General features: G+C 44.2%; 1 protein-coding gene across 4 annotated transcripts in view; it reads right to left on the bottom strand.

The window, feature by feature from the left end:
* The window catches only part of LOC126360045 (sodium/calcium exchanger 1), a 1532158-nt gene that overhangs the window by 888550 nt on the left and 631339 nt on the right, over positions 1 to 12269 (bottom strand). The window lies entirely within an intron of this gene.

The following is a 12269-nucleotide window of genomic DNA, read 5'->3' as shown; positions in this document are numbered from 1 at the left end:
AAAATTATCCTCCCCCTCCCCCCCCCCCCCAAACCAATGATTCTCTATGTAGGAAATATCTTTGTAGTGTCTGCTGACCTGGGATAATTAGTTTTATAGCATTAAGTGAGTAATTAAGATTGACGACTTGTTAATTAACTGACCGACCCATCTGACTGGTACCAATTTACTCGGAATTTTGTTGTGAGTTCGAATCTATAATTAGAATTAACCGATTAATTTTGTTACTCTCTCTTTCTCCGTGTGGGGACTGGTCTGGTTAGACGCTGTGGCCTCGCCCCGTGGTTATTTATTTGACAAAGCCACTGCGCTACAACGTTAACTTGCGTCTAGCAAAAGAATTGATCTGTGAACCTGCAGCCCAGAACAGCCAACTATAACAAGACTTGTATATCCACAGGATCTGTATGTTTAGCATTCTTCGTTATTAATGAGGCTCGTTTTAATGCCATATCAAATCAACACACATATCTCTCAAGAATATATCTCTACAGAAGATACTGCTCACAGCTGCGGGAGAGCAGGCATTTTCAAATCTCCCTCCGGCGCGTCGCCGGGCAACATAGCTCTTCCGCCACTGGTTGTTCTCCGTCGTGTGGTGACACGCATAGAAGCCACCAGAGGACGCTAAAGTCACGTGACTTCACTGCATGCGACTGTGGTTGGTCGGAGTGACCTTTCAAGCTTCGCCTCCAGATCCAGTCCATCTATCGGCGTATCATCATTACCGAGGACGACACCATTCAGCACAATACATCGGTGTAGCACTAAGGTATTAAACGTTAATCTGTGTCAGTGACTTATGTAGATGTATCAGCATTCCAGACTTTTTTGCAATCAGGAAGTTTACGAGCGCTGTTCGGAAAACAAAGACCGAACGGTTGCGAAATAAAAATCACTGTGAAAACAAGATTTTTTTTTTTTAATTTGCAATAGTTACCTACAACTTCCAACTACCTCTCTACATAATCCCCGCTCCGACTTACACATTTATCGTAGCGTTGTACCAAATTTCCAATACCCTTGTTATAGAAGGTAGCCACTTGTACTTCCCATCAATTCTACACGCTGGTCTGCATCTCGTTGTCTGTGCCAAAATGTTGTCTTCATAGCCTGCGGTTCATGTGAGTAGACATAAAACTTAGGGGGAACCACTTACGGGCTGTATTGTGGGTGTTCAAACACTTCCCATCGAAAACGCTGCCGGAACATCTTCATTGCCCCTGTTCGGTACACAGTACCACCGTAAGGCCATCCTATGATTAAAGAAATCAAGTACATGGTTAGAATAATAACACTGATTTGTCTACGCTCGTGAAAGTACGGTATAGCGTAGAATCATAAAATGTGTTGGTGGCCCCTTACAAACTGGTACACCTGCCTAATATAATGCAGGACCCTGCGAGCTTGCAGAAGTGCCGCAACATGACGTGGCATGGACTCGACTAATGTCTGAAGTACTTCTGGAGGAAAATGACACCATGAATCCCGCAAGGCTGTCCATAAATCTGTAAGAGTACGAGGGGGTGGAGATCTCTTCTGAACAGCACTGCGCAAGTCATCCCAGATATGGTCAATAATGTTCATGTCTGGGGAGTTCAGTAGCCAGCGGAAATATTTATACTCAGAAGCGTGTTCCTGGAGACACTCTGTAGCAATTCTGGACGTGCGGGGTGACGCGCTGTCCTGCTGTAATTGTCCAATTCGCCTGAATGCACAATGGACATGAATGGATGCAGGTGATCAGACAGGACGCTTACGTACGTGTGACCTGTCAGAGTCGTATCTAGACGTATCAGAGGTCCCACATCACTCCAACTGCACGCGCTCCACACCATTACAGAGCTTCCACGAGCCTGAACAGTCCCCTGCTGACATGCAAGGTCCATGCATTCACGAGGTTGTCTCATTGCCCTTACACGTCCATTCGCTCGATACAATGTGAAACAAGACTCATCCGACCAGGCAATATGTTTCTAGTCATCAACAGTTAAATGTCGGTGTTGATAGGTACAGGTGAGGAACAAAGCTTTGTGTCGTGTAGTCGTCAAGGGTACACGAAAGTGCCTTTGGCTCCGAAAGCCAATATCGATCATGTTTCGTTGAATGGTTTGCACGCTGAATCTTACTGATGGCCCCCCATTGAAATCTACAGCAATTTGCGGAAGGGTTGCACTTCTGTCATGCTGAACGGTTCTCTTCAGTCGTCGTTGGTCCCGTTCTTGCAGGATCTTTTTCCAGCTGCAGCGATGTCGGAGATTTGATGTTTTACCGGATTCCTGATATTCACGGTACACTAGTGAAATGGTCGTACGGGAAAATTCCCACTTGGTCGCTACCTCGGAGTTGCTGTGTCCCATCGCTTGTGCGCCTACTATAACACCACTTTTAAACACTTAAATCTTGATAACGTGCCATTGTAGCAGCAGTAACCGCTCTAACATATGCGCCGGACACACATTGTCTTATATAGGCGTAGCTAACCACAGCGCCTTATTCTGACTGTTTACCTATCTCTGTATATGAATACGTAAAACTATACCACTCTCTTTGACACTTCAGTGTAAAAGTAAAGATCAAAGCTAAGCTTTAAATAGATACAAACTGCGGCCAATAGTAATTACAAATTTTATAAAAACTTGAAGATATTTCTACGCAACTAACGCTACGGGGAAGTATATTATGCAATTAGCTCTTGGTTTTGATGGTTCCTTCTGAATCGACCTTGTCGTATTACCCCAACCAAATGCCTTCGATGTATCTCATGCTTACGTATTTTGAATTTTTGAACTCAAATCTCGGTTAACCTTACTTTTCATGGTTTCATACAGGCGTTCAATTTCCACGGCCCTGTAAACACTGAGCGTTGCAGCTTCCTGTAGTGTTCACTTTCTTAACTTTCTTATGGCTAGTAAGTGGTAACTTCATAGTTCTGTGGAACACAGCTCCTAAAAAGGATATTTCCTGTTCGTCTGGATGGTTCGAAATTTACTTTATATTTGAGTCTGTGGTTGTTATATATTGATGGCAACGGCCTTGCCGCAGTGGATACACCGGTTCTCGTGAGGTCACCGATGTTAAGCGCTGTCGCGCGTGGCCGGCACTTGGATGGGTGACCATCCAGGCCGCCAAGCGCTGTTGTCATTTTTCGGGGTGCACTCAGCCTCGTCATGCCAATTGAGGAACTACTCGACCGAATAGTAGCGGCTACGGTCAAAGAAAACCATCATAACGGCCGGGAGTGCGGTGTGCTGACCACACGCCCCTCCTATCCGCATCCTCCACTGAGGATGACACGGCGGTCGGTTGGTCCCGATGGCCCACTTGTAGCCTGAAAACGGAGTGCTTATTTTTTTACGATATATTGAAATTCTGTAGATTGCGGGGGAGGGAGGGGGGTAAGGGAGCACTTTTATCACTGTTGGCTGAAAACTAAGTGTACTTAAGCTCAACACTGCCCACGAGTTTTAGAATATGACAAGCTTAAATGGAAAGTGGAAGTGACAACTGTGTGCCACGGGTAAGGTGCCACTTATAGGCTACAATTTACGGTTGCTGTTGCACTATTATTCTAACTATTTACTGGAATTTTTTGATACTAGACTGGCCTGAGGATGGTTCTGTGTACCGAAACCGGTAGCCAGTAGGGAAAAAAATCAGGCTACAGATTAAAATAGACCCATTTTTTTCTGAGCATGTTGGTAGAATTTCTAATCGGCAGTATGTCGAGAAGGCATAGCATGCCTAGAAGCATAAAATGAAAAGTTACTCGCCACCTAGGGCTGGTAGCGCGGCACGGGGCGGCGCGGCAGCCGACATTGGGTGCTGGAGGGGCGAGGTCAGGATTGTGCAAGCCGAGCTTGGGCCAGTGTCCTGGCGGGCCCTCAGGAGCCACGGCGGCCAACGGGGACGACACGTGGGCGAAACGAGCGTCGCCCCACACTCCTATTAATACCGCGCGACGCTATTACACACGCCACGCAACGCGCCGCGCCGCTGGACAACGCTAAATCACCGCTCAGCGCGCCTGGTCTGTTGTGCGCAAGGCTTCGCGTGTCCGCAGCCGTCCGTTGATTCAGCCTCGTGCGTTGTCGACTAATAAGAGTGGCGAGAGGGGTGGGGTGGGGGGCAAGAGTTACCCGACAGTCTTCGCATCTTTCTTATAGACTGAGGTAACAAACTACATGGGACAATGATTTGCACATATATACAGGGTGGTCCATTGATCGTGACCGGGCCAAATATCTCACGAAATAAGCGTCACACGAAAAAACTACAAACAACGAAACTTGTCTAGCTTGAAGGCGCTATGGTTGGCCAGCTAGATGGTGGTGCCAAAGGTAAAACGGATATCAACTGCGTTTTTTAAAACAGGAACCCCAATTTTTTTATTACATATTCGTGTAGTACGCAAAGAAATATGAATGTTATAGTTGGCCCACTTTTTTCGCTTTGTGATGGATGCCGCTGTAATAGTCACAAACATATGGCTCACAATTTTAGGTAGCTTTTTAAATGAAAATACAGAACGTAGGTACGTTTGAACATTTTATTTCGGTTGTTCCAATGTGATACATGTACCTCTATGAACTTATCATTTCTGAGAACGCATGCTCTTACAGCGCGATTACCTGTAAATACCACATTATTGCAACAAATGCTCAAAATGATGTCCCTCAACTTCACTGCATTTGGCAACACGTGTAACGACATTCCTCTCAACAGCGAGTAGTTCGCCATCCGTAATGTTCGCACATGCATTGACAACGCGCTGACGCATGTTGTCAGGCGTTGTCGAGGGATCACGATAGCAAACATCCTTCAACTTTCCCACAGAAATAAATCCGGGGACGTCAGATCCGGTGAACTTGCGGGCCATGGTATGGTGTTTCGACGACCAATCCACCTGTCATCAAATAAGCTATTCAATACCGCTTCAACCGCACGCGAGCTATGTGCCGGCCATCCATCATGTTGGAAGTAAATCGCCATCCTGTCACGCAGTGAAACATCTTGTAGAAACATCGGTAGAACATTACGTAGGAACTCAGCATACATTGCACCATTTAGATTGCCATCGATAAAATGGTAGCCAATTATCCTTCCTCCCATAATGCCGCACCATACATTAACCTGCCAAGGTCGGTGATGTTCCACTTGTCGCAGCCATCGTGGATTTTCCGTTGCCCAATGAAGCATATTATGGCGGTTTACATTACCGCTGTTGGTGAACGACGCTTCGTCGCTAAATAGAATGCGTGCATCTTCCCGTAATTTATCTTGTGCCCAATGGCCGAACTGTACACGACGTTCAAAGTCGTCGTCATGCAATTCCTGGTGCACAAAAATATGATACGGCTGCAATCGATGTTGATGTAGCATTCTCCACACCAACGTTTTTGAGATTCCCGATTCTCGCGCAATTTGTCTGCTACTGATGTGCGGATTAGCCGTGACAGCAACTAAAACATCTACTTGGCCATCATCATTTCTTGCAGGTCGTGGTTGACGTTTCACATGTGGCTGAACACTTCCTGTTTCCTTAAATAACGAACTTTCCGGCGAATGGTTCGGACACTTTGATGATGTCGTCCAGGATACCGAGCACCATACATAACACACCCCCGTTGGGCATTTTGATCACAATAGCCATACATCAACATGATATCGACCTTTTCCGCAATTGGTAAACGGTCTATTTTAACATGAAGCAAATACCGTCAGCACTGGTGGAATATTACGTGATACCACGTTTGTGACTATTACAGCGCCATCTATTACAAAGCGAAAAAAGTGGTCCAACTACAACATTCATATTTCTTTACGTACTACTCGAATGTGTAATAAAAATCGGGGTTCCTATTAAAAAAAAAAAAAAAAAAAAAAACGTTGTTGACATCCGTTTGACCTATGGCAGCGTCATCTAGCGGGCTAAACATAGCGCCATCTGGTCTCCCCCTTCAAGCTAGACGAGTTTCGTTCTTTGTAGTATTTTCGTTTGATGCTTATTTCTTGAGGTATTTGGCCTGGTCACTGACAATGGACCACCCTGTAGATGCCGGTAGTATCGCGTACTAAAGGAATAAAAGGGCAGTGGATTGGCGGAGCTGTTAACTGTACTCACGTGGTTCGTGTGGAAAGGTTTCCGACGTGATTATGGCCCCACGACGGGAATTAACAGACTTCGAACGTGTATTTGTAGTTGGAGCTAGACGCATCGGACATTCCGTTGCGAAAATAGTTAGGGAATTTAATATTGCAAGATCCACAGTGTTAAGAGTGAGACGAGAATAGCACGGATAACGCAGTGGCCGATGGCCTTCACTGAACGACAGAGAGTAGAGCAGTCTGCTGTCAGTGCTAACAGACAAACAATACTGCATTGGTAAGAGGGATGGTAGGGTTCGAGTGTGGCGGAGACCCCGCGAAGCCTTTTGCCCCAGCTGTCAACAAGGCACTGTGCAAGGTAGTGGTGGCTCCATAACGCTGTGGGCTGCATTTGCATGGATAGACTCGGTTCTATGGTCCAACCGAACCGATCATTGACTGGTAATGGTTATGTTCGACTACTAGGAGACCATTTGTGCCAATCACTGACTTCATGTTACCAGACAACGATATCATGTCGCACGGCTACAAGTGTCCGCGATTGGTTTGAAGGACATCCTGGGCAGTTCGAGCGAACGATTCCGCCACCGTGTTCGTTTGACATGAATCTGATCGAACATTTACGGGACATAATCGAGAGATAAGTAAGTGTAGAGCATCTTGCACCAACCACACTTTCACAATTATGGACGGCTTTAGAGGGAGCATGGATGGATATTTCTGCAGGAGACTTCCAACGACTTATTGAGTCCATGCAACGTCGAGTTGGCGCACTTCGTGGGGGAAAAGAAGGCACTACACGATACTAGGAAGTATCCCGTGACTGCTGTCTCCTCAGTGTATTTTCTCGCGCTTTCTCGGTTAACAGCTAGCAAGCCGCGGAGAAGAACGTACATGTTGTTCAGATGTCGACTTCGAAGGCTTTATCATACGATGGCTGTGCGGGAAGCAATCGCCCGTTTCTACTATGATGCCAAACATTGGTGCTAGATTTGTTACTGCTGTGCTCGATCAACAAGCGAATATTATGTATATGCTCCGTCAACGCAGATGGAAGTCCCTAGAAGGAGCAACACCTTATCGCGAAACGCTTCTGCGAAATCTACTGAATTAGCATTTGCGACAGACTGCATGAAGATTCTACGTTATCAAATGTCACGTAAGGACCGCGAAGACGAGATGAGGGATATCAGTAGAGGCACCTGTTTGTAGTGAACATTTCTGCCTGATTTATAGGAAAGTATTTCGATGTATTTTTGTTTATATTTACATCATTTCATAAATAATTTCTTTAAATTTTATTTCCACTTTTCAGCAATAAAAACTAAAGCACAGGAAATTGATAGCTTATTTAGAGTGAAACAAGTTTTATTTTTACATAAATTAAAAAGCGTGAAAATTTTACATCTGCTGAAAAGACATACATCAAAGGATAGTTAAAATCATATTTCTTAACCCCCAAATATGTGTAATACTACACAAACCTGGAACGCATTTTTTCATCTACTCTCTGGGCTTCGTATGATGAACTTTTTCTAGTGGAATATTAGCCTTGATGAAAGCTCGATTTGTTGACAGAATAAATTCTTCTGTATAGGTTTCCAGTCGGTTTACCGTTGTACAGATGTCTATGAGAGTAACATGTCTTTTGTGCCTGTCGTCGTTAACGCCTTCTCCTTGTTCTTCTTATGGGAAGAATTGTTATTAATATGTTTTATGGAATGTAATGGATAATGGAATGTAGTCAAATTAAATCGGGTGATGCTGAGGGAACTAGATTAGGAAATGAGACACTTCAAGTAGTAAAGGAGTTTTGCTATTTAGGGAGTAAAATAACTGATGATGGTCGAAGTAGAGAGGATATAAAATGTAGACTGGCAATGGCAAGGAAAGCGTTTCTGAAGAAGAGAAAGTTGTTAACATCGAATATAGATTTATGTATCAGGAAGTCGTTTCTGAAAGTATTTGTATGGAGTGTAGCTATGTATGGAAGTGAAACATGGATGATAAATAGTTTGGACAAGAAGAGGATAGAAGCTTTCGAAATGTGGTGCTACAGAAGAATGCTGAAGATTAGATGGGTAGATCACATAACTAATGAGGAGGTATTGAATGGAATTGGGGAGAAGGGGAGTTTGTGTTACAACCTGACAAAAAGAAGGGACCGTTGGTAGGGCATGTTTTGAGGCATCAAGGCATCACAAATTTAGCATTGGAGGGCGGCGTGGAGGGTAAAAATCGTAGAGGGAGACCAAGAGACGAATACACTAAGCAGATTCAGAAGGATGTAGGTTGCAGTAAGTACTGGGAGATGAAGAAGCTTACACAGGATATAGTAGCATGGAGAGCTGCAGCAAACCAGTCTCAGGACTGAAGACCACAACAACAACAACATGTTTTAGGCACTGGTCCTTTCTCTGCCACTCAGTTTGCGGATTGCAGTGTTTGCACATAAGCATCTTTCTGGTTTTGTCAACTCGTAAAATCCTTCTCGCGAAGTTTTTTTTCTCGAGGAAAAAATGTCACTTCCATGTTAATAAACTGTAGCATAAAAACTAACCACAAAATATAGGACTCAATGCACGGACAGTCGGCAACAATTTCCAGTACTCAATACACCGTCAGATCAAATGAATGCTCCAGGCATTGTTGATATTTTACTTTTCTGCGCAGGAAATGAAGTTAGCAATACTCGATACGACATAAGATATATCGAAGTGGTGTATCATCGATTGTCATCGAACTTCGGATGTCATTCCCACAACTCGAAAGGAATTTCCACCGTTAACTTCAAATGATGCGATTTGCACAGAATAATCATTTTTTTGCGATTTTGCTTTAAGGTAAATAGTTTCTCGTTTTGAGCAAAATTTGTAACATTTTGTAAAAATTTCGCGATTTCGAGCTTTGCGAAAAACTGGTGCCTCTAGATACCAATGCTTCTGCGGAAGCATATAGACAGCCGTTTCTCCCTTGTCCCATTTGCGTGCGGAACAGGAAAGAGAAACACTCGCAGAGTTACAAGATATCCCCTCCCACGCATCATATGGTAGCTTACGAGGAGGTGTGTGCAGATACAGATGCAGATGTAGATGTCGAGCGGATCGGTCGTTACACTAACTCACGCAGTAGGTCAGTGTTCTTGCAGTTGCGTTAGTGAGGAACCCGCGTTGCTTCTCGTTCATGTAAAGTAGCGATTCTAATTAAGCGCTAGAATTATAAATCCTGCCAAATAAGAAATCTGTTACGAAATTCGGTTATTTACTGGGCAAAAAATTATCTCTGGTTTGAATATACAAGAGATGAGCGTGATCTGTCATTCATGAAACATAAGGAGCCATCAGAAGTTTCCGCGTGAGTGCGCAACCGAGCGCTACACTGATGCGGGTATATGAGCACTGACATATAGACAAGAGGTTAGTGTGCATTCTCGTCTCTCCGACGTTCGTGCGGTAAATGAAGTAACATTAGCTACGGTGACGTTATTTCAAAATGGGTCCGAACAGGGCTAACGTGCTGTTATTATTTTCTTGGCTGCCGTAGGACCAACACCGGTAGACGTCCTTCGGACAATGAGGAATGTGTATGGGACAGCATGTCTGTCGAAAACTACCGTTCTGGAATGATGCGACAAGTCCCGTGCTGCGGTGCTGCTGCTTCATGATAACGCACGTCCCCGTATTGTGAATGTCGTAACTCCGCTTGAAGTGGAAGAGACTCGAGCAACAGACGTCTATAGTCATGATCTCTCCCGCTGCGATTAACACACCTCCGGTCCCTTTCAGAAGGTCTTGAACGGTCGACGATTGCTGTCGGACGAGGATGTGCGGTAGCCAGTTAGGGACTTCTTCACGCTGCAGGACACGGTGTTTAAGCAAACGGTTACGGTTATCTACAACCTGGTGCATCGCTAGGGTGATTGCTTCAGTACTCACGGCGATTTTTCCTGATTGACATACCGATTCCCGACTGTACGGCCTTCGAAAAGAAACCTTTTTATCGCCAATTATCTTTCTTTATTTCCAATAACTGGTTTTCGAGTCTTTACGAGTTGATCTTCGGATGGAGCGTGCAGAAGTTTATTTGTTGATATTTTTAGCACGTTACTGGGTACGGGTGGTTGCTTCAACGGGACACTGTGAACGCTGGAGCAACTTTCAATTAATATCGTACAATACTGATGTTCTACAATATCCACAATGGACAAGCTTAACCTCAAGCTTGTTGACACTCATGTTGAAATTTTTGTCTTATACAGACCTAATGTAATGAGTGAATGTATTGTCGCAGTGGTGTTGTTTTTTAAGCGCAAAAGGACGAATGTTCATCATTATCCCAGACGAGGCAAATCCGTCCTTACAAACTACAAGTTCACGAAGAAATAGAGTTTGGCGGTATCTCAGCTGTAGGAATATTTTTCACAGATTTCTTGGAGTGTTTTATATGAGATAGGGATCAAGAAATTAGATAGCCACAAGTTCTGTCACAATTAATGAAATGTATCAAGTAAGGAAGGATGAAGGGGAGGGGGCAGGCGAATTGGGCGATTCTTAACCTTGGAGAGGTTTGCTTGGACTCAGTGGTCCCAGAGAGGAGAGCCACTGAGCACTCTATCATTTCAATACGAGAGCACAGAATACATACATCGATGCTTGAGCAATACAGACAAGATATACATTACTAAAAATATTTCTTTCCAATAAAATGAAACATAGAGATAGATGATTCCAAAGAGTAGCACAATTAGAGTACTTGTTTTAGGTAAAACAGTTTCAGTGAAGTATTAAGTGTCGTGACTACAATAACTTCTGGACAGTTATTCTTTTACAGATACTTCAAGTCCTCTGATTTGAAAGAGCTGTTTCAATTGTAACTCTGCATAACTTTGCAAATTAATTGTTTAGAATTCTCAATCCCAAACGAGCATGACTGACAAGGAAAAAGAGTTAATTAAACATTCATAGAAAAGCTCGTGGCATTAAGTAAGTGGTTGTGGCTCTCTAAATACACAGATTAAATATTTGAAGCAAATATACAGCCTTAAGGAACCGACTGTTATTAAGTACCAGCTAATAAGCAAATATCCTTCAATCAACGGCGGTCGTAACTACCAGCTAAGAAGCAAATATTCTTTAATCGATGTCGGCCGTAACTGACAGGTAAAAGAAAGAATTAGATTAAATATCTGAGATCAAGTGACACAGCAATTAAATAAATAACCGTTGCTGCCCAGCAGCCGGCTTACACAACACTAGGTGTGATTTTATTGAGAGAACGCCCAATTACAGCTGGAAGTATGAATATATAAACAAGCACATGTTTCTCAGGCGCAGAAGGGCATAACTGACCAGTACAAGAAACAGTAAGACTCAGCCTTTATAGGATACAGGGATGTTAAGCAAGCGGTATACACACATGGCATACCAGACTTTCTGTCAGCTTCGACACAGCGAGAGACACCGTTTTACGTCATGTTTTTCCAGTCACCAGTACACTGTACATTGCACAAGGTAATTTCAGGAACTGGACAAATCACAGAGGAACACACGAAAAAATGCAGTCAGTTTCAGCATGATTTACATTGTTCGTTTGCCACAAACCCATCTTAACGAAAGACACACTGTACACGACTGCGTTTAACGTAGAAACTCCGAATCACATCAGTGCCTTCCAAAATCTCAGTACTACCTTAAATGGGGAAAATGTAGCTCGCACTGGCTTCGCGCTTCCATCCCTCCACAGCCCAAAGCAAAATTAGATCTCAAGCACAGTGCAAGGTTACAGCGAGCTGGGAGAAAGTCAAGGTGAATTCCTAGCCAGATGGCAGCCTTTATCACAACTTGTCGACACGACCGCGAGTCCTGCGCCAACAGACTTTCTCGGTCTGCCGCATATGCTTCCTCGTGCTATGCGGCACTACGGTCGTGTGCACAACATTGGTCCTCAGAGCTGGCCGTTCGCAGCTTGCCCTCGATTCACTATCGCCGTGTGCGCCCCCGATAGTTGAGTGGTCAGCGCGAGAGGATGGACAGTCCTAAGGGCCCGGGTTCGATTCCCGGCTGTGTCGGAGATTTTCTCCACTAAGGGAGTGGGTGTTGTGTTGTCCTAGCCATCCTCATTTCATCCCCATCGACTCGCAAGTCACCGAAGTGGCTTCAAAT

The sequence above is a fragment of the Schistocerca gregaria genome, chromosome 1, assembly GCF_023897955.1.
Source record: "Schistocerca gregaria isolate iqSchGreg1 chromosome 1, iqSchGreg1.2, whole genome shotgun sequence".
Taxonomy (NCBI): Eukaryota; Metazoa; Arthropoda; class Insecta; order Orthoptera; family Acrididae; genus Schistocerca; species Schistocerca gregaria.
Note: the sequence above shows the minus strand (reverse complement) of the source record. Positions and strands in the feature narration are given on the sequence as shown.